This window comes from Pseudopodoces humilis, chromosome 16 (assembly GCF_049639895.1).
Source record: "Pseudopodoces humilis isolate 2021_Gansu_Grassland_sample_001 chromosome 16, ASM4963989v1, whole genome shotgun sequence".
Taxonomy (NCBI): Eukaryota; Metazoa; Chordata; class Aves; order Passeriformes; family Paridae; genus Pseudopodoces; species Pseudopodoces humilis.
In genome coordinates this window covers 17,009,086-17,033,745 of record NC_142215.1, presented here as the reverse complement: position 1 = coordinate 17,033,745, position 24,660 = coordinate 17,009,086, and positions in this window count along the sequence as shown.

Below are 24,660 nucleotides of genomic sequence, written 5' to 3'. Positions count from 1 at the left end.
CATGGCCATCCATCCATCCATCCATCCATCCTGCCCTCTCCATCTATCACCGCTTGCCGCCTGCCTTGCAGGCTCCACAGCTGCCCCTCCTGGGGCTGCTCAAGAAAGAGAGCCCGATTGTCACTTGTCCCACAAATGAGGTGGACAGTGAGGACTTGATGAAAAGCCTCAGAGGCAAGCAGGAAAGGCAGAGGGCGATCCAAGCAGGCGCAGTCTCTCCAGGCTCACGCTGGGCTGACCCCACCACGGCAAGGCCGAGGCACAGCAGCCCCTTACACCGAGCCCCCCGCACGCACGGCTCTGCCAATCTGCCCTCAACACTGCTCACTGGGACAGCCAGCAGGTCCATGGGGTGCCAGGGAGCACAGCCCTTTCCAGGATAGGAAACTGCTGTAAGTAAGCTGTCACTGCCCTGAGCTGAGTCTCCCCTTGGAGAAGGGTGAAGGACAAAGATTCAAAATGCCTAAAGCATTCCCCGGCCTCAGCCACACATTACCTCAGTGCTCTGTGGCACCGTTGGCAGCAGGAGGATGTAGGTGCAGAACTGGCATCAGGAAGAACAATGCCCGTGTAGGTCACAAGCTATTATGGAGAAAGACAGCAAGCTATTTCACACCTAAATTAACACCAGTATGCTAAAGATTTGAGTGCTGTTCTGAGCCTTTCATACCTTTCATGACCATTTCCATTGTCTTTGCTTTGAATCCCTCAGTTTCAGATCAAAGATGCTAAATTAAAGTTCCTTATTGCAGCTATTTATCCACATGATAAAGTGGAACAGAATTTGACAGGTTAAGGCATATGGAGTTTTTCTGCTGCTGTTGTGCATAAGGAAACACTCAAAACATTCAGAGATCTGTGATTTCCCACTCAGAACAGAGCCAGATGTATTTTAATTATAGGAAAGCCTTTGCTGAGCCAGCTTCATGGTACATTCACAACCATTCTTCACTTGTTAGATTCTGTAAAATGAACACATAGGTTACTTGAGTTATGTATAAAATGTGTTTGCTCCTAGAAAATGAATAGTTCTGGGAGTTACTTTAGTATGTTAGGCAGGATTCTATATATGCTGAAATTTGCTCTCATTTTTTATTCCAGGAAGAACTTCACCTGAGTAAGAACCACAGTGCAGAACCAAGTATTTGTCTGTTGAATGTCAGTCTTTTTCTACTGGTTTTTATTTCTGCCTTTTCAGAAGAACACTCTGGAGATCTGGAATAGCTCTTTAACTGAAATATTTTGATGAAAAATCTAGGTTTTTTGCAGGAAATTAACATTTCAGAGAGGAATATCTGGTTTCAATAACAGGGTTTCTCTAAAAACAAAAACAGATCAACACAAACCAGAAACAAAAACCAGAGCATGAAGCATCCTTCAGTTGTTTTAGTAAATGACAATAAGTAAGTCTCCATCTGAAATACTTTGTTTAAAATTTCAAATCGCCTCAGAGAAAAACACTTGTGAAAAAAAAGACAGACACACATAATTTCCTCTTGTAAGTAGATTTAAGATTTTCAAATGTAAGGCTGTAGGCCCAACAAACACATACCAATCCTGTATATAGTATAAAACAATGAAGAAAAAGCCCTGCTCAGACCCTCAGTTTCAACTTTCCAGCTGCACTACTGAAAACATGCTACCATGGTCCAGCTTTGCTTCCAGAATCCTGCAGAATGTGTACACCTGGAACCCAATAGAAATGTTATGGCTCAGTCTTTGCAGGACAAGGTCCTTAGCTACCTATGACAATGAGTATGAGCAGCATAAACCAGACGGGAACTCCTATCTCTACATGAGAAAATAAACTGGCTCAGAAGATTATAAGGAAGGACAATTTATTCTTTAAAGGACCATTTAAGTTCTTTTGTTTGCTGACCCACTGACAAAAACAAGAACTATTCCAGCAGATGTCACCTAAGAGACTGTCTTTAGGATGGAGGATGTATGTTCTAGGTGTTGCCCTGTGGCCATTGACCTATTTCACATGGACCAAGAGGGAGACTTCAAAACACCCTTCATTTAAGAAAGTGCATCAAGCTGGAAGGAAGAAGTGCCTTCAGTCAATAAAGGCTCTATTCTGCAATGGTAACACATTGAGCTATTTATCCTAAATAAAGAGATATTAAATTACATTTTTATTTATGTTATAATCTCACCTAAATGCCATTGAGACAATGTTCCACCTATACAATACAGCTCCTAAAACAAAAACCCAGTTACACTCCAGGGTGTCTAACTACCTCTCTGTGGCAATGTGTACAGATTCACACCTTGTTCATACAGAGAGGCAGTTTCCTTCCAGCACTGCACAATGCAGACTTAGCAGCTATTCAGAATTAGACCTCGAGGTTCCCCAGAAGGAGTTGCTTCCCTCAGGGAGTGAGGGTCCACTGCTGCCAGCACAGGCAGGAGACAGGCATGTGCATTTCCAGAGCCAGTGGCTTCCCTCTCACCCGTAGTTCTTCATGTACACACAGTAGTTGAACTGATCACCAGCAGTCATTCCCCCTTTACTCTTTGAGTTACACTTATTTTTGTATCCTTTCTGCATGCTGCTTCTCATTTCTTTTAAATAATTTATGTTTTTTCTCTTTTTCTCAAAAATAAGCCTTCATGTTTCTCTGGCTTTTAGAAGTCATCATAAAACCCCAAACTCAAAAGGAACCCAACTTCGCTCCAACAAAAATTTAAAAGCAAAATATCTCTAGTATTTATGTCCCTAAGACAGCCAAAGCTCAGTGAGAAAAATGGTCTTTTTGTTCCATTTGGTGTTTCATGAAAATATTGTGGATTGTAATTCCACTGCATGGTGGAACACAAATGCCCACTTAGGCTGATAAGGCAACAGAGTGAGATGTAACTTGAATGGCAAAAAATTTAACATGGTTTATGCACTAGTTACACCAATTAATTTCATATAAACTAATAAATGATATAAAAGTTAGTAAAAGCTGAGTTTCTATTTTACAATCTGTGATCATATCAGTTAGCTCAATGCTATGAGATTCATTTGCATGCTGAATTGTTTGAAGGAAAGGGAAGGAAAGATAAGGAAGAAAATACGGAAAGAAGCTTAAAGGAAAGGAAAACACAGGTGTGATGTAAGACCCATAAGGTATATAGCACCATTATAATAAAAAAATAAAGACAATGTGAATTAGGATCAATTTACTGCATGTCAGATCACTTGAAGGACAGAAATAACATCATTGGCAGACACAACTCAAGTCTCTACTGTTCTAAAGTGAAGATCAGAAGGTTATAATGATTTGTATTAGCTGAGAATGTTGCTCATGGATTTGACTTTATAGTAAGTAAGGACCCTCTTCATAGACCTTTTTTCATATGACAGAAGCAATAGGACATGTTTATCAGGTCATGCTGAAATAACCCAGACTAAATGACAATTCTACTTTTCTTTAAATCTCCTGTATGTAATTTCCCCATTAATGTTATGAAAAACAGTTTGATTTTCAAAACATGTCCCTCAGCACTTTTTCCCTTGGCATTTATTTTATTTACCTGAATCCCCTAAGGCTGATCCTTTCCTACAGATGGACCTAATTAATCTTTCCAACAGTGCCTCTAAGACAAAAGAAAGTAATATATGTACAGATGGGACCAGGGCACTCCATCATCTATACAAATAAGTGACCAGTAATACGGCCAAAACTATCCCCTTGAGGTTAGTGACTGACCACTGTGAAGTCACACAAGGCTCAGTGTAAACAATGGATTTTATTTACTAAGGTGGTACCCTAGGAAAAAAATAAAAGGGAAAAGATTTGTTTAAGGGAGAATATAATAAATTATTTCTGACATGAATAAATTATACAACTGGAAGGCAAAGTGCCATTGTAAAACTATATTCCAAATTAATTTACAATGGGCCTCTAGCATGACAATAGGTGAAATGTAATATGAATGTGTGCAACATCAACAGCATTTCTGCAGTATATTCTACCGCAGTCTTAAATTGAAAGAATACTGACTATTCCCAAGCTGAAATGCTAGAGGGATTTCCAATGCCAAGTTACCCTTTTGGTTTTTGAGACCTAATTAATAGGAAAGTAAATTAATTCTTACATTGTTAGGGACAAACAGTAAAGTGTTTGCCAGTTTTATGTTCATTAAGAAAAATAGATATGATTATCCTCATTCCTTCCCTGTAATATTCCCTTTCATGGGGAGCTAATTGATCTCTGTTCTTCCCCAGTCAGGCTTTAAGCTGGCCACCTGCTCCATCTTCTGATGTGCTACAAGGAGAAAATAAAATTGAGAATTGTTTCCTTAACCAAAGTAAAATTTGCTTATCTGACTCTGAAAATAAAGGGAATTTGACTGTCGTTTCCCTTGGGCATTAATTCTGTAGACTGCGGAACAATTTGATCCTGATCCAGCAATGAGTGGTAGCAATGTAGTAACAAAATCACCATGAACTGTGCTCTAGAGGTGCTCATGGGTGTGTTTTCCTGGACCAGTACCAGAATAAAGCCACAAATATCAGGAAAGAGGAAAATCAAGATCACTCTGCCTCAGACTAATATTCTGTCTGTAATATAAATTAGTTTAGAAAACAATAAATTAGTTTTGGAAAACAAGTATAAAAGTATAAAGTATAAATTAGTTTTGGAAAACAATTTACAAACTGTTAAATAATTTTGTAAAAGTGCCACACTGAATAATCAACATCCAATACAGATTTTCAGTAGCTGGACCTTTTACATTTTCACATTTCAGCATTTGTAACATAGCAAATTTGAGCATTAACTGAGAGTGTGAGGAACATAAGTGACATTACCTTCTGTCCAAACTGCCCAGTTACTACCAGCTGCCTTGAACAGTTCCTGCCTCCTGAAAGTCAGATTCTGCCTGTGGCTTGCCAGCTGAAAGGGAATCATCAATCCTGAAACCCCTCTGGTTCAGACAAAGCAACATGGCAGAAAGTGACAGCTTAGAAGCAGCATTAACAATCTGCCAATTTTAAAATACAGTATTGTATGAAAAGGAAGAAAAAAATCTATTCACATGATTAAACAGAGCTTTCTGTTTTATTGGGCAACACAATGTACTTCAGAAAGAAAAAACTAAACCAAGGTTTTATTGATTTCAGAATCCATGGCCTGGGGTGAAAGTCATCCTCTGTGAAGAGCATTACACATGTTTTAACAGATTTTTTTGTGGAACTCTTAGCCAAGGATGGCTGTCTGAATGAAAAAGGTCCCAGAAAGTCCCAATAGGTTTTTGACAAACTAGCAAATAAGACGTTAGCATCCTTTTTGCTTTCCACAGTTTTCCTTTCCTTTAGCTGAAAGAAGCTATTCAGATTGACTTGACTATTTTTGAGGGTGTTTCCCTTCAGCACAATACCTTCACTTCAGACAAGATAACGAACATCTCTTGAAGCAGCTGAGTTACTGCACTTGCTCAATGGCAATCTAAGACAAGGACTAAGCCAAGGGAGTAGGGGATCTGAGGCAGGAGCTTCCTAGGCTCCTGAGGTGGGGATACACTGGTCTACACAAATCTCTGGGAGATAAGCCAGCTCCAAGACAAAGAGTCCTTCATAGGTATGTCCAACAGTCAGGAACAAAGTTCCTGTTCCCCTATCAGAGACTTTTAAGGAAATAGCTCACAGGATGTATTTATTAGATGTCTCCAGATGTGTACTTCAGTCAGGCAAAAGGTAGAGGTGTTGATAAAGCATCTCTTAAAACCCAACCTTTCCTTTGAGCTATGTCTGGTAGTTTCCCCATGTGGTCACTACAAAAATCTGAACAATGCCAGAAAAGTGAGAGCGATGGTCTGGGTATCACAGCCTTGCTTTGCTATTTCAAATATGGCTGTGACATTGTTGAAGTTTGGTTGTTAAATTGGAAATGCTCCCTATAATTACTAGTGCAGAAGAGTTGTTTCTTTTTCATTAAGGGGTTACCATGACATTTAAAACCAGGGATTTTCATAGAGGCTTTCAGGAATCCAGCAATTTCTCTTTTCTTGAACAAAAAGCATTAATAAAGCCACAGCTGTCAATAGAAAAGTAATCAAACTGTGTCAGCTCTCTGAAGACAATGCAGGTCTATTAAGATTGACTTAGTCAGGCAGATGGACCGAGCTGATGTTTGGTCATTAGAGATTCTTAAAGGACCTTCGTCTCCAGGGATAGAGGACCATGGTATTTTTTCCAAATGTCCAGAAGAAGAATGAGTGAATTCAAAGGAATATATTCTCATTTAGGTCTGGACTGAACTCCCAACAGGGCCATGTCCTGAAGCTATAGAGGCCATGCCATTTGCACAACTGCGGGTTTTACTCTGATGCCCTGACCTTTGTGTATGTGCTAAATTCAAAAGCTTTCCACTACATCTGTCAGACAAAAAGAAGATGAAGAAACTTCATTTTTCCTTTCCTAACAAAACAGAGTATTTAGCATTCCACATAAATTAGAACCAGGAAATAGGATTCCTATCCATAAATTCAACTTGAAATTCCAAATGTCTTGGAAAGGTTTTTCATCAGCCTATTTCAAAGCAATAATAAGTCTAAGCATTTGAGCTAGTTCTTACCTATATGAACAGCTATAGTTCTACTAGTTCTAAGGAAGACATGACAATTTATACTATGAGAAGATGAGGTCTAAAAATAAGTAAGCTGTAGATTGTTGGGTTCAGAGGCACAGAAAATAGGCTCTTATCTATGGTGTCTGGCTCTGACACTCAAGAGAGCACTGAGTTTAGCCTAAAACCATGGAGACAGCTTTTAAACCTAAGTAAAGAAACTAACAGTGTGAGTGTGTAAGTTAGAGATTTCTTAAGCCACTGGGTGAGAAAATTAGAGTTTAGGGTTTAAGCTATATTAGTGAATAAGAGACAACATGGAGGATTTAGGGCATTGTCCCTTTCTCCTTCTTCCTTCTTCATCTTCTTCTAAGGGTTTTTGGGTAATAATAAGTGATTGGATAGAAGATGCCACAATGCAGCACACAGGTGTCAGTTCATTGGGTCACTAAGAAAAATAACTTACTTAGCATTTGATTATTAGACAAACAGACACATAAAAGACCTTGGAGAGATTCTTCACTCTCCATTTTGCACCTTTCTATCTCAGTGTATGTAGCTCCTTGTACTCTGTATATATGTAATATAGATAAAGAAAGAATAAACAGCCTCTCTCTCGTCAGTCTTGGTCCTTGTGAAAAAGAACCCAACCACCAGTGTCACCGTGACAGTAGGTGTTCTAACACCTATCAACTCTTCTCCCAGCTTTGTTTGTCCTGTTAAACTTTGCTCAGAAAATGACCTCAAATACAACTGCTCCTTCTGTTGTTAACCCTCTGACCTTCTAAACTAACATCCTTTGCTCTTTTTAATTCAGAAGGTTTCTGGGGCTTATTAACTGAACAGGCCAAGTGACCGTTCCCAACAGAAACCAGAGTCCCTGACAAGGAGGTCATTGTTTTCCAGGCTTCCTCCCTAGTACCAGATCCGCAGATTTCAGACTGAAAAAGAATAATGCAGACATTCTTTGTTTAAACATTATCTGGAAAGCATCAAGATAACTCAAGCCACTTCCTCGCCAATTAAGATTGGAGGGGTCATCTCTGGGGACCTAAGTGATTGTGGCCACAGTTTTCAAACTTGGATGATGAAATTTGTAGCAAACTATATCATGAGGCATCTAAATAAAAGAACCTCAGTCTTCACAATTAATAATAATTTGAACTAACGTCAGTCAAAAGAGAGGGTACTCAGCACCCCTATGAATTGCAGTATTTTTACTTATGTCCCTCACTATATACTTAGATGAATAGCCAAAAGCAATCAAATTTGGAAAGTGGGAACAAATTTCTCAAAAGAAGATTCTGTAATTAAGTTTCTAAGTTTGGCGTTAAAGATCCACGAAATCCTTGTATAATACATCCTGGAAAAACAGAAGTTCTGGGCAAGATACAGGGGCATACTTCTATGGGCTTCAGTCCCTCAGGAACAGCAGACTATGTTCATGCAACCCATTAGCACAGCATTTGTCTCACTTTTCCCAAGAGCCCCTCCCTCACAAGAGGCCATTAAAGACAATCTAGGGAATCAATTCTCTACGTTTTAAAACCTCTTTGAGCCCCTCTTATTTCAAAGGTGACGGCAGTAAGTGCACTGGTTCCCTGAGCAGGCTGCAGTTCCTCCCAGCAGCACCACCTAGTGCAGGGCACGCTCCGTGTCCCTGCGCCCACGGAGCTCCTCCATCTGTATCCCAGATGCAGTCAGCCTTGAACATCTCCCATCAACAATGTTAACAGGAAAAACATGGGACAGGGACAGGATGTTATGGCAAGTAATTTTGAGACATGAGCTCTCAAAGTAAGGCTAGGTGAAATGCTACAGCTGAATTCCAGGAGGGTGTTTCTAGAAAAGCTGACAAATAGAAGGTTCATTACATAAGGTACACTGTTAAAGGGGAATTGCTAAACTTTACACTTGGTTGTGCTGATGCAATCTCTACTTTTCAGAAGAGCTGACAGAAAAAGGGACCACAGTGAAGTGGCAGGGATATTAAAAGTTTTATTTTAATGTAGTATTGGTTTATTTTGCAAAGAACAGCAACATCTTTCCATGCCAAAAACCTGAACAGCAATCCCAAAACACAAATTTTTAGAGCAAAAAGTTAAAAACTTCCTTCTTACCATTAAGTACTGTGGTTCACTGAGTAAAGATCACTCTTCTCATCTGAACTCAATTTCTGCCACCAGACTGTCAGATGGCTATGGCTTTCCAGCCATACAAGAGATTCTCCCTTTAGAAAAGACAAAAAGAAAGGCATTGTTTTTCATAACATTTCGAGTGTTTGTGACTGGGAAGATACTTTATGAAAGCAGAAACATCATTACTTGCACATTTTAAAAGCAACAGTCTACAACTAAAGGAAAAAAAATAATAGTTCCATGTAAACAACCAGACCTAAATCATAAAAGGGCTGATGACCACGGACAACATCTTTTTCAACTATGCACTGTTCTCTAATGTTGTATTTAAGAGGCCCTCCCAAGATTAAAGTCCCCATTATGTCATATGATATAAATGTAATTCTGTCTACATTTTTCCATTCATAAATAATGGTGAATGCTATTTTCTTCGTAGAAACAAATCAATGTCCATTCTGGGACCCAATCTGTTAAATCTCTGCTAAAATGAAGGCTACAAGCCTAAGCGGAATCTCTAAAGAGAAATGGAGCCCATATGTCAGAGACACAACTTCAGATTATCACAGCTGGAAATTAAGAAATTGTAGTATATTGATTAATTTTGATTTTGCTTAATGAGCTATGACAGAAAGCCACTAAGATGAATGCATCTTTCTTTCTGGAACAGGAGGAGTTCTGCTCATAATACCACTGACTTTGAATGGGATCTCTCTAATGTTTTTTTGGATTTGTTTCTAAAATTATGTGATCTGGTGCTAGTAATGAAAAGACAGACCGACCAACTTAAAGAGTAATGGAGGTTACTTTTGTGAACAAAGACATGTTTCAGTATCAGAAGCAAGCTTACTGGGAGGCCTGTCTGTGATCTAAAACAGCAGGAAAAGTGAATTATATCAAGACAACTAAATTGTATTTAGGAGCTTCTTGTGTTCCAGGAATCTGAACTCACTGTCCAGTAAGGACTTGATCCGCTACAGATTTCAGTAGACTGTGGCATAGGTGCAGCACAGGTGTGGCACAGGTGGCGGAACGCCTAAGCAGCCTATGGGAAGGCAAATACCTCTGCTTCCAAGTGCCACATATGGGAGCTGTACCTGCAAAGCAAGAAACTGAGGGGCAGAAGCCTTGATCAAAGGAGGGAACTAAGAACTGGATAGGATTCAGCATCTTGTTTCAGTCACAATGAACTCACACTCTCCAGCCCAGCACACAAGGACAGATTGTGACACTGACTACAATTATCTTTGGCAATGTGTTACACATGTGACAGGTTTGCTGGTCTCCTCAAACAAAACAAACCTCCCTGCAAAAGAATAATACCTTGCTGCTTATGATTGTGAGATGTCCCAGTTCTAGAAGCAGTATTTACCTTTGGAATGTGGGCTAAACATCATGAACTTAATAATGAAACATTTCATTCATTAGAACAATTATAATAATGAAAAAAAGGTTCACCATCCCTTTGAAGGTAAACAGCATATAAACTCCTGACTTTCTGCTGTTAAATAGGACCTTCATTGTTATGATTTATTTCTTGCTTCAGAAAGACACTGCCTGTAGCAGTGATTAGACAGAATATACTTTCACAACAATCTCCAATGTGCTTCCCATGTTTTTAGACTAATGACTGTGACAGCATAGTTTGCTGCTAGCTAAAGGTTTCAAATTCTGTTTTATCTGACAGTTCTAAAGACCTAGTTACACCATACTCGCATGCAGTGATGGCTGTAACACTGGCTATATACAGTGTGCCCACCACAAGTCACTTTGGGGAGGAAGAAACCCCACAAATACATGTAATATATTAATGGCTTAAGCTATTCCCTGCCACATATGAAATTGCTCTCGCCAGTTCAGCTGGCACACTTTTCACGTGGAGTGCCCAACCTTGGAAAAGGGTAGGCAAAACATAGGTGAAGTATTTGACCAGACTGTATGATCCTGATGAGGGAAGCAGTCTGTGCAGTCAGCTCCAAAATGTCATTCCTTCCTGTGGATGCTGTGACATTAATTACATCTGACAAGAAGAGTAGGTGGACCACCATGTTAAATACAAAACAGACTTACAGTAGCAATGAAAAGTGAGATGGAGGCAGGAAGGATAAGTGATACACTGAAAAGATAAACTGACAGCTGACTACCTGTGTGGGATTCTAGTTGAAGTTGTAACCATGTATCCTGAAGCAAGAACTAAAATCCCTCAGCAGTACCTTGCAGGATCTGTAAAACTTGATTATTTTCTTTTTTTTGGGACAGATCTTAACTCTTCACAATAAACCCACCAGTAAACTGGAAAAGATCTACAGCATGGTGTCCTGATTCTAAATGTGTAGCAAAAATTGAATGTAAATAGTGTGACTATTATATAATTGTTTATATATATTTATATATGTGTGTTCATATATTTATATGTGCTTATATATTTATATACATTTTTATATTTGTATTATATGTATACATATTTATATATGTAAATAATAGTGACTATTATATCCAGAAGCCTGTTTACTTCTGTTTGTCGCAGCCCAGCAGCAGCACACCAACAACCCTGGTTTCAGAATAGATTAAAACCTTTCATTTCCTGGCCCTGGGCACTGACAACAATAGAAAAGAGAAGGTCATGTACTCATGATACCACTGCTTGTTTTGGAATAGATGTGCTGGACTGTGATCTCTAGACACCATGGAATGTCATAGTGGATGAGAATATGAGGAGAGCATCATGTGCATGTGTAGAAAGATATTGGGAGTATTAGAAACATTTACTTCACAAAGCCATCAGGCATACAAGCCAACATATTGAAACAGTTTTTAAGTTCTTGGCATCTCCTCCAGGCTAATTGTTTCATTTGTGGGACAAAAAGAAATAATTGATATTTAGAATCTTATCAGAAGATTATGAAGAAAAATCACATCCCTTTGTCTGCAACTTAAAAGAATGCTACTGTAGGAATCTAATGCTTTATTACTACCTATCTGAGTATTATGCTTACATAAACCTGATAAAATTTAGAGGTGCCACAAACCAAGAAAACAGATCATAGCTGTCATTTTCTTGCAAATTCCTGTAAATATAAAGAATCAGAGAGAGAACATTATTCTGAAATTCTTTTCAACTTATTTACTCCGTGAAATGTTGTCTCCAGTAAATTCTGGTTCTTTGCTCAAATCCCCTCTGGAGCCATCTCTGCCCTGTAGGGTTACTTTCTGTTTGGACATGGGAGGGAAAATCTTAGCCAGGACTAAGCATGTTCACTGCAGCCACCCATAAGCACGCAGTAGCAGTGCCCCAGCATTCAGTTGTTCCACATCCCCTTTTATATTTTTATCAAATAAACAGTACAGAGAAAATCATCTAAAAAAATAAGATAAGTAGTAACAAAACCACAGACTTTCAGGAGGACTCCCTGCTGCACCTACTTCAGTTTTAAACTCATTGCTTTAAATTGATTTGGTTTTCTGCCAACTATATCTCACCAGGGTGCCTATTTTCAGCAACAGCATGAAAGCAAGCTCACACTTTAAAGTGAGATGCCAGAGTTGGATTTAGTAAGGAAAAAAAATTGGAAATTAAAATTTTAAACTCCTTGTTATATCCCCATCTTTACATGAAAGTGCAGTGTCAGAATAAGCCTCTGGGTCAGGCAAAAATGGAAAATAAAGATGAGACTACTGCACTTCACACTTGTAGAGGAACCCCTATGGCATAAAGCTCTGCATGAGGAATGTGGCAGAAACACAGACTTTCACTGCAGATGCTAATATGATCTGCTGCTTTAGAAAATCTTTATTTCTCTACTACTTGGATCAGTCATATTAACTCATACCAGAATGGATGTCACTGTACTGATACCTAAGAACTTCATCCCAAATTTATGTCTTTCACATATATACACTTTGGTAAACAGCACCTCCTCACCATTTCTCCCTAACACACAGAACAGTGCAAGACAGAATAATGAAACTTTATCCATGAGATTGATTGATGTCCCTCACTGGAGATATTCAAAATCCAACTGAATGCAATCCTGTACAATATTCTCTAGAATGACCCTGCTTGAGCAAGGAAGTTGGACCATATGACCCACTGTAGCCCTTTCCAACCTTACCTATTCTGTGATCTGGTGATTTCACTGTTACACAAGCTTTTAGGAAAAGGCACTGTTTTATCTGGAACATTATGAAAATTCAGCTATTTGCTATCAAGTCCATTAAATGCATGTCACATTCATACACAAAGAGTATTTTCCAAAATGCTTGGAAAGGCTTGATAAGAGTATACTCCTAATCCAATTGAAAATGGGGAATCTACTCTTAGGGAAAAGATAAAGAAAAGCAGGAAATTACTTTTTTATGCCACTTTCAGAATTTTAGATATACTTTTTTACATCAGAGTGTACATAAAACATTGTTTTTCACCCTACAACATTTTAAAAATTAACTATATTAATCTCCAAGATTTTAGTTATTATCCACTCCAAAGCAGTCAAGTGCTGACTTTCTGATAAAGCGTGATACAGACAGAAAGACCTCAACACACCACACAAATAGACAAACCAAACAGAAGTACTATTCTTCATCATGGCAATGAATCTCAACTGCTATTCTAGGAAAGTCTAAATCTTGGACTTGAAAGGAGTTGTTTTGTTCACTGAAACTGTTAAATCAAATCATCTCTCCGTGACTGTATGATTTTCTGTGGCCGCAAGAGCTATTTCTATTTTATTTAATGATATTTAATTAAGTCTTCATTAATGCTTATTCTAAAACAATTTCATCACTACCAAGAATGACTGCTATTAACTGCAGAGAGGGTAGTCCCGGGCACTGAAAGATCAAAGAGTAATAAATCAGCTTATTGGTTGAGCAAGGCACTTTTAAATCTGTCTATAACTGTCTCTTAAAACTTTGTAAACTTGCTCATGGTGCAGTATTATAGTTCTAATTGCATTTGAGCTTATTTAATTATGCTAATTATTCACAGTTTTCTTACCCTGGTTGCTACAAACTGTGAAAAATGACCTTCACTGTTCCTGTATATTTTTAAAGGATTAATAAAAAAGACAATAGGGGACAAAGACAATAAAGCAAAGAGTTAAAATGGCTGAGTGCTTGTCTCTCTGCCAAGAGCACACCTGGTGTTTTGGAAACACCCTTTATATACCATTTCTATTGCATCAACTTGATGCATATTCATAGACTTTATGCATATTCAAACTTTGCCATTAACTAGTTTACATCTTCTAGGAACTATTTTACATGGCCACTCCTTGGATCTGCCTTTTTAGAGAATGTGCATTTCTTTGCTTGCAGTTTTAATTGTTCTCTTATCATCTTCTAATTTGGGCTTTGGCTCCTTCTTTCCACAGGTGGTGAGTGTTGATAATCAGCAGGGTCCCCATCATCTGTTCATTGAATGTTATCCTGACTAAGCAGACAGTTCAAACATACTATATCGACTATTACAGCAAAGCCATTTTAATATTATGCATATAGCATTTATCTCAATACTTGCAAAAAGACAATATTATAATATGTATTTATAACACAAATCATGAGCTGATGGATGTTACAACAGTCTGGGCATTCATGCACAGGCATCTATTTACTTCATTTTGAATGCATGCTAACATGCTGATACATCTGTTCTTGTTACTTAACTGTTTCAAAGGACACTGATTTTGACATTGATCCAGTTACTTCATCTGGAGATAATTTATTATATAATAATAATAATAATAATTCAGAGCAGATCTTCCTACCCAACAGACTGAGGCTGGCCTGTCTGCAATCTCTCAAGTGTGCCCAGTGAAACCAAAGACGCTGCTCCAGGAGTAATGTACTGTTGCATGTGAAAAAGAGAAGCAGACTCCAGCCCATTGTTACAAGATTATTGCAGAACCCATTGTAGTGAGTGCCAGATGATGAAAGGGCCAGCATTTTTAGCTAGGAACAGGCTTGAGAGTGAAGACAAGTAGCTTACACTTAGCAAGATCCAGTTACAAAAACGAGTGAGTCTGTGCAGATGAGTCAGAATTGTGATAGGAAAACTATGGATAGAACAATACAAATCATCAAGACAGAAGAATATTACAGCACCAGAGACTCAAGCCGCAGGATGAAAGTTTAGCCCTGTGCCTGTCATTATCATAGAGATGTTATGGGGAAAATCTCTGAAGGCTTTAGAGACAGGCAGATAAAAACACAGGAAAGAGGTAAGTCAAAGATGATGTCCAAGTCTGAGAAGCAGACCTGAGAAATACACTGAATTATTGTGTTTTTCTCAGTGACTGGGAAAGACATAGGGAAGATAATGAGCTCTTTTTGGCTAGCTTTAACTTCAGCTGGTTGTGAGGCCTTAATGAAAAAAGGCAGAAACAAGTACAGTGATTCCAAATGAAATTATAAGGGGAAATTACATTACTCGAAGATATGTAAGAGAAGAGATTTATTTCAACAAATATGCTTTGATAATTACAAGCTGTTATTAATTTTACACTCATTTTACAAGGTCACTTCTACCTACAAACACAACTGAACAACTAGATCTACACACAGGATGTGTTTCCCTTGAAATAGTGGGGAATCAGAAACACCAAGGGGACTGACCTTTACAGAGATCTCCAGAAGAAATCTACAGTCACCTACTAGAGTGGGGTCCTTGGATTCATTCCGAATCCTCAAGTTTGATCTTCCTTCTCTTTTTCAGATATATGTTTAGAGTTCTCTTTTCTGCAATGCTTAATAAGAATTGTGGTGTGACTTTATTTACACTCCACATGAATCCTTTATCACATACAGTCTCACACAGGATACAGCAGGATGCCAGTTCCACATTCCTGGACTTCTCATATCAATGTTTTCAATTATAACAATTTTTCAAGAGAATATGCACCTAAACAACAAGTACTATGCCTACAGCAATAATTTTTCTGAGCATGAATACACTGCAATCTCAGGTTAAAACACATCTGATCAGAATTCAGTACATGGGTAATGTTTCAGAACACAGGACATGGAGACTGGTTTCATCAGAGATGAAAACAAAATATAGCCACTCCAAAAAGGAAAGGTTACAGCTGTTCAAGGAAGGAATTTGGCATGATATATAAAAAAAATTGTTGTCTTAACTGGATTGTATTAGGGCAGGATCCCCTAGGAAATACTGGGATTTCTCATATTTTATAAGTAATTATGTGAAAGAGTAGAGGGGGCTGAAGGAAACTCTGGAAAAGTGCTAAATATGTTCCCCAGCCAGCATGCAGCACTATCAGTTCATGGAGAGCAAGAGGCAGTAATATCATGGGTAGCAGAGAGCTCCCCTGCTGCCTTTCTCTCCAACCTTCCTCTCCACCACTAAATGTGGAGAAGTTCTGGTTCCCTGGAGCCCAGTATCTGCCCATACTGCCCAGTTCATCTCCTCTTGCCTCAGCAAAGAGGTTTACATGGCTTGCACTAGCTGGATATCACCAGAGAGAAGCAGGTAAAGAAAGAAGCAGTACACAGGGGCTGTTTCCTCTCTTCTTGCACAATGTAGCAGTCTGAGAAAGTTCAGATCAGCCTGGCAGGATGGTCTTTTCCGAAGTGAGAGAAATGACGGGTTTGTTTTTACAAACAAGCTGTGGGGCTGCTGATGAGATGAAACTAGCACTGAGAGATAACAGAAACAATGGGATGGACTCCACTGATCAGGTGAAAGATGAAAGGGACACTGGGGAAACACCACAAATTCCACAAGAGTTAAGAATTAAGAAGAGGGTTATACATTAGAGGGGAATCTCAGGTATCAGGCGTTCCGGGAAGTCTGTACCTTTCAAGTACCTCAGCCTATGGGGAAAGAGAGAAGGGACATACAGCTGGGAAATTAGGATAAAAAGGAGGCTGCGCCCTCCAAAAATCGAGAGACCTCAAGGGAGTACCCCATGGCCTCTCCCTTTATTCAAATAAAGTAAAAGGACTCCTCTGTCTCCTTTTTGGACATGAACCTCTGGTGTTTGTGGATTAATTTTCCTGACAACAGTAACTTGCTGTGTATCTCAGACCTCCCTGCTTGTTTGCCCCTTTGCTTATGCACTGCCTCCCAGATCTCTTTATCAATCAAAATGTAGTCCAATTAGGTTTTCAGCAGTTTGCTGAAAAGTCATTCAATGAAGAGCCTGGAAGGACTTGAGACTGTGTTTTCCAAGAGATTAAATTGCTTCAAGGGCAGAGCCTTCCTTTGCTGCCTCACACCTCCCTCTTGAAACCATTTAAACATTTGGGGAACTGTCACATTGGATTTTGTTACCATGCACTAATGCAAGGAGACTGGAAAGTGACCCAATTCATATAAAAAGAAAAAATAACCCAACAGACTAGCAATAACAAAATTAATTTGTGCAGACAGCAATGCAGAGATGGAAAAGCAGAGGAGATTGTATTTACTTAGCAATCTGATATTTTCTTGAAGGAGCTAGAAAATGTAAATCATCAAAGGTAAGCCCACTCTGTTAAAAACTGGATTTGCTATATTGAGGATTGGGTCCTTCCTTTTGTTGCGTTTCACCTATGGAATTTTTTGCCCATTAGTTACAGGGAAACCTGATTGCTAGTACTTGTTGGGGTGCTTGAGAAACACAGGGAGCTTTGGCTGGGCCCAGGGGGGAAGGGGGGCAGGGGAGAGGGAGGGTGGGGGCAGCTGGGGGCTGGATGGTTTCTTGGGCTAGAGAGCGAGACACTCTCCCGGAGCTGTTGCTGCTTGGAGAAGGGAATTCACCATCATCCAGATGGGGCTGCTGCTTCTTCTTCTCCTTCTTTCTTCTTCTTCTCCTTCTTTCTTCTTCTTCTTTCTTCTTCTTTTGTGGGCCTCGCACCCCCTGTCCTGCTGGGACGTGGCAGTGCCAGGTATCGCCACAGAGCTGCTGATCCACCTCAGCCACCGACCCGGGATCTCTGCTCATCCCTGCCTTTCCAGCTGGGTGTTCCTCAGAGCCCTGCAGGAGCACCGGGACTGACAGCCCGAGGGGTTTGTGAAGCAAAGCCTCTCCTCCATCCCTTCCTTTGTTTGGGACAAGACACCTGTCTTCCAAACCAAGACAGCCCACTTGCATTTGGCAGAAATCTAGCTCTCAAATTCAAGATGAGCATTACTCAAGTCAATCAAAAACACTTTTGCTTTTGCTCAGTCTCTCTAGGGTAAAACTGCCCACTGAGACCATGATATACAGTCTGCATGTCTTTAAATCAGCACTTTATCAGAAGTTACTGTAATATATTTCTATTATCAGATGTAATAAACCCAAGAACTTCCCATCTCTGGAAAAGAGGCCATTCTTGCTGTGATTTGCTCAGAAGAGGTGAATACACAATGCAACATCACTGCCATCGCACTGGGGACAAGCAGCCAGCCCGGTTTGCCACTGCCACACACAGGCTCAGGAGGATGAGTAGATTCTCGCTATGCAGGGCTTAGGGTTCCGAAGGGTATAAGAGTCCAGCTCACATTACTGAGCGTCCTTCAGCTTTTGTGCATTCCTCTCCCAGAAGAGGCCTTTTCCCGAGCCTTGCTCGGTTTCTCAGAAGATAAAACCTGGCACAGGAAGCAGTATATGGAAACAAGAGATGACTGGTCCCTCATACTTACAGTAGAAATCTGTAATTTGTTTTTTCTTCACATTGTAAATTATTCCAATTCTAAACACGTGCTGGAAAAGCTGCTTTTCAAAATCTAAAACTGCTGCAGAGGATCATGTGCCAATATTTAGACCACCGGCTGTGAAGCAGAATTTTCCATTTTCTCTTCTGATGTTGATAGAGCACCTTCTATATTGAAAAGTGACTCTTCTCAGAGAGGGCCCCATAGCCCACACATATTTTATCAAAATGTATGGAGACTCTATTAGGAGTAATCCCATCTCAGGAACTGACAAGTCTGACCTAAGCAAAACATCAGTCTAAAATATCCCCTTAAAACTGATTCATCATGGCTTGGGCAACGATCTTCACTGAGGAGGTGGGAGAAGGCTTTTATTACCTTCATCTCCTGTAATTAAGACTGAGAACCAGCAAAAAACTTAAACATCATGATTCCAATTATCTGTATTTCAATGCTAAACCACTTAGTATATGCTTAAATACTGTGCTGGATCGGGACTTGATCCCACTTGTGTGTAGCCAGTTCAGCAGTGTGAAAGAGCCAGACAAACCCCTCCACTTTCTGAACACTCATAAAATCCCTGTTTGTAATGTCCAGACAGGACCACTGCTGTTCCTTCTCTGGGCCAAAACTCTAGTTCTCTGCTTTCTGAGACTGTGTATTTGTTGTCTGTTTGCACTAGACTAGTCAATGCTGTGCTGGCCAACACTCACATATTTTTACTACCACCTTGCTTGGTGTTTAAACCTCTAGGATACAGCTTTTGCTGTTAAACTGTCAGTTAGGGGCTTGTACTAGTCCCATACACTCCTGCTGTGATCACTGAATGTCACAGGGACATCCAGTGGTGGCACTCAAACTCAAAATATCCCAGTTACTTCTATGATGACTGTAGCACCTCAAACAATAACCTGCTAAACCTCTGCCATTAACACACTAAGACTAATAAATGAGAGCTACTGACTGCACTTCCTGGAATCTGGTGATACCTTGCAAAGGCCTAAAAGATCACTCCCTTCCTGACTTCAGAAGTTTAGGGGTCAATGCATAATTGTTTTCATGCAGGATCAGCTCTGGCCTAGGTGTCATTACAGAGATGTGCATGACTTCCCTCCATTAGGCAGCATCAAGAGCTAAGTGGGTCACAGATGCGGAGAGAGCTCAGTGCAGCTGCTTAAATTTGTTGTTCTCATTCAGCTGAGCACAGAAAGCATTGAGTCCTGTGCACCAAAAAAGCCGCTTCACTGGCACTTGTGAAACATCATATGATGAACACAATTAGGTGTTCCTCACCCTTAGTACCTATGAGTTTACTCTCAAGGGCCAAGACACCCCAGGGAAAATTACACTCTCAGTATTTTCAACGCACCAAACTCTGCAAGCAAACCTTCCCTCAGCAGTTTCCCAACATGGTTTTTGAGAATTTGCAACTTCAGTTTGGAAGGGACACTTGCATTTTAGACAGCATTTCCAAACAACCAAACCTGAAAATTCAAAAAACACGGGGTTCCAGGTGCCACTTTAAATTAACTCAAATGTCAAAAGTGTCAGAGGAAAGGTTTTCTTGCCACAGAAAGCAAAAAGAACTGAAGATTTCCTGGTATCAGAGCATCCAAATTCCAGTACAATGTTATGATCTCAGCATCACTCCTTCAGTCATAGCAATTGATCTGAAGTTCACGGAAATCAGGAATTATTTTTCCTCTCTCGTTTTTTTTTGGTTTTATGTCTGACTTAGAAAGCTTGAAACCCAGAAGACAATTACCTTACATACAAACTCTCTTATTTCCTCATGCCATGTTTCTGCTAATGTCAGTAACACATCACTAAAAATAGGTGGACCAAAGCAGTCAAACAATCACCTCATTACATGTCTGAAGTTTTTTTTCATTATATGAAACACCCATCAGTGATACAATGTCAAATGTGAATGAAATACTTACGATGGGAACTCACAAAAGTGTCCAGCATTTTATATGAAGTATTTATGGGACTGATTCAGTAGAGACTTGAACATGTGTTCAGGACCCAGTAAAATCCATGAGACATGAACACATGGTCTCGCTGTTGAATCACCACTGTAAAATGGGCTTTCACAGCCAGCAACGACATAATGATTTAACCAACTTGTATGGTTTGAGTCAAGCATCTCATCCAGAGCTAGCTGAACATAGTGTTTTATGATGTGCCATACTTAGTCCTCCTCTCTCTGACTTCCATGGGAGCTGGAGCTTGCAGAGCACTGGCATTTATCCTCCAGCACAACTCCTCTGTGTAAGGTTAATACCGTCAATTTGATTCAAAAGGGTTTGTGAGCCAGACAGGCAAACTGAAGAAGAAAAAGCCTCTCTCACAAGGAGACAAGGACATGAAAGAGGTTGCCCAGCAAAGTCATCAAAGCAAACAGCATGAATGGGACAGTGTTGATGAAGACAGAAGTGGCATTGAAGGCTGCAATAACAAATCAGGGCAGTGACATGAAGATAAGTGGCAAAGTAATTGTCTGGTTGAGCCAAGTGTATCCATACAGTCTGTCTGCCAGCAACCCATGCAAATGGACACCAGGCACTGAAGATCTAAGTACCTATTTAGGTAAATATATTCCAAATGGTGACACAAAAATACATAGGAACAAATACTGAGTAAACACAACTAAAAGTTTTTGAGAGTATCTGAGCTAATTATTACGAACATTCTTAGCATCTACTGCCAACAAATGAAGGGTTTTCTTCCTGGTTTTTCTTACTAATTATTCTAAAAAGCCAGAGTTGTGTCCTCTACATTTGATCCTGTATATAAAAATATATATCTATAATTATATATTATATATATATCCTATATATAAAAGAGACTTGATGTTATAAAGGTGCAACAGGCCAGTTTCTGGATCCCCACTCCAGAAAAAAAAAGTGTTTAAAAGCCAATTTTAGCAACTAAGTGGGCTATCACTCTAGAAAGAGAGTCTCTAAGCAGAATAAAGTTAATAACATTTTACAGTGGAGCAAATAACATATCCAGAGACTTGATCCATGTTGCCTTCATTTCATCCTTAGTGAATTGTAAATAGCTTGGTCAGGCAGAGAATGTTACACAGTAGGTGAAGGAAACCCCTTCCCTCCTCTCTGTCTCCCAGTTCAGCAGCCTATTCAAGCCTTTGTCTGTATGGATCAGAAAAAGAAAAAAAAGAAAAAACAAAAAGGTGCTTTCTCTTGTCTTCTTTACTATCACTCATCATAAGCTCAAGTGACCCAGATGCAGGTAGAGCCAGCATTCTGCGTAGAGAAGTGTAGGGCATCCCTGATGCCTTCCTCCTCCTGCTTGATGCTGTGAGAACAGCATCGTTCTTCACAGAGGCTGTGACTGCAGACATTCACCAGCACTTTAGGACTAAACAGCACTTGGCTGAGGATGGCACAGAAGGGCCTTCCATTACACATAATGTATGGGTACCAAAGTAAAAAGGACACAAATTCAGGCTTAGAAGAGTGCCTTAGATTACGTGGTCAATACTTAGTAGCTCACAGCTAAACAGCCAATTATTAATTGGCAACCAGAAGTGTTTTCCTAGAGCTCAAGTGGTTCAGTTTTGGTGCATAAGGTCATCAGGTCACCTCCAGCTGTCATGTGCATCTGAAGCCACAACAGCAAGGGATATACATTAAATTTGGAAAAAAAATGTGAAATTCATCATCCTGGAGAGAAGAGTTTTACTGCTAGACTTGATGTATGGGTTGAAACTTTGTGCTTTCTAGAAGTCAGTCCAAACTGCATGCATGATGTTTTAAAGGGCCTTACTTCAATCCTGACAAACAAGCACCAGATGTTTCTTTTATCGTAGTTGCATTCTACACGGTCATTCAACATTTCAGGCTCATGTTAAGGTCTGAGAAACTCTGATCCACCTCTTGCTCCTTAAAAAAAGAAAGCTGTGAGAGAGAATAAAATAAAGAATAAAATATGATAATTCTGATAAAGTAAATAAATGAACAACTGAAGTCTTTTCACTGGGAGAAAGATATAATAGGTAGAAAATAACATCTGTACTCAGTTATCATCAAGCACAGACCAACTGTTAGAAAATCTCTCATGAAGAACAATGACTTTTGCTCTTTTTTTGCTTATTTTATTATTCCTTTCAAAACAACTGTGCTCTGAAAGGTTCTCTTTGACTTATACATGCCATGAGCAGGAGGTTAAAAGGCCTGTAATTACATCTGACCATTCTAGATTCTCTTCAGGTGACAGTGGGGATGAGGTTCCTCCCATGAGGAAGTCTAGTTTTTAGGATTTATTTAATTAACTGTTCTATTTTTTTCTTTTCTTCCTAAAAGCAGCTGCTCATTCTCTCCAATCTCACTGTCCACCTTATCCATTCCAAAGGAATATGATCCATTCTGAAGTAAAGTACTCTCCAGGTCAAGCTTTCCCCTGATCAGAAGCCCACCAGGACACCTCGTCTTGCTGGAACTGCATAGTGCCAGCCAGAGAAAGAATTGTTCCTGCAAGTATTTTCATTCCTGTTAGGCTGAGTCTCTGGCAGTTTGGATTTTCCTTTCCATTTTTGTCTGTCCCAAGTGCTTTTCCTAGCTTGTTGAATAAATACATTTAAATACTTCCTTTCTTTTTAGCAAAACAATTTAGTATTTCAATGTAAACTTAAAGCAATGTCAGTGTGTAGGTACGCACTGAGCTAGAGCACATACCAAGAGGCTGAGAAACAGGTTCCATTCCTCAATCTACCACTGACTAAATTTGTCATCGTGCTTCAAATTTCACCCATTTGTGAAATGGGATAATGATCCTTCCTTAACTCACAGGGCAAGTCATTACTACTTGGACTTGGTTTCAGATTCTTGAAGAGCTTTTCCATTATATCATTTCCCTGTTTTGGCCAGCCCTTGGAGTACAGATGTGACTGTAGTTCCAACTCTATACCCTATAAGGTGTGATGGCTGGGTTTGGTGACACCACTTGCAACATGCAGGCCCTTTACAATGGATGTTTTTGGAAATAAAATAGGAACTTTTTTAAAGCAAAGCTTTTGTTTGAAACCCTTCAAACTTTAGGAAGGTTTATACTTGACTCCAGATCCCCAATTCAGCTGCTTGGGACCATCAAAGAGAAACCTATCAGTAAAAAAAGCATATGAAGTTACAAGAAAAGGGAAGAAAGGGGACAGCAGCTAACAAAAAGATGTAATAAAGAAATAAGTGAGCAGAGGAAAACTAACAAAAGCTCAAAGTTCATCAAACCTGCATGCAAGAAACTGGACTTGTGTCAAAAGTGGAACTGAAGACTGTATTAGGACTGGATTTTCTGTGGCTCTTGTCTTTTGCCTCAACTGCCCCCATGCTGATGCACTACAATGCTGACACACACAATACAAAAAGCTGTAGGTACTCTGAGTGACTTGATGGAGGCAGAGAACTGAAATGAATGAGCAAACAGTGCAAATGCCATTCCAATTCACTCCCAGGAAAGCAGTGCCTTAACGATTTCCTAGAGACACGGTAAGCAACAGAAGCAGAGGATTTTTCACTCCTGCCACAACTGTTCAGAACTGTCCAGACACAGAAGGATTTGAAATGATTAATGTTTCATTGTGAATGCCAACCTCCTGGAAAGAGGACAGAGATGTTCCTGCTGCTGCTGCTGCCCCACAAGAGGGAGGTGGTATACATGCACACACATACACACACACACACACACACACACACACACACATATATATATATATAAAAAAATCAGCACACAGGCTCTGTCACAAGTCACCCTTTGTTTCTGCAGCACCTGTGGGTGACCGATCCTACACTGAACCTTAAGATGGAAAAACAAACCCAAAACTGATGGATCAGTCCTGAAAGGAGCCTGGAATTGAATCCAGCTCTCTGCAGGTACCGTTGTAATACACAGTCCCTTTTCTAAACTGACATGGTCTGACATTAGTAACCACAAAAATACATATTACTCTATTATTCACTTTGGCAAACATCACCACATAACTTAAACACCATTCTCATCTTCCTCAAACCCACTAACAATTATTTAGTGTGGAGCAGGGAGAGAAGCTGACATGTCTGGTATTTGAAGGCTGAAGTGTTCATGTACTTGAAGAGCTGGAGCTTCCAGTTAATTATCTAACCTTCCTGTTTTATGGAAGTTCTTGTTTTATGTGCCTTCAAGACCTTAATGAATCAAAGCTTACCTGGCATTTGTCTCGTGTGTCAACCTGGTGTTGAACTGTGAATGTTGATCTGAACTGGGACTGGAACAGGCCACAATGGAGCTCAACCTGTGTTTTTAAATTGTCTTGCCCTCAATGTGCTCT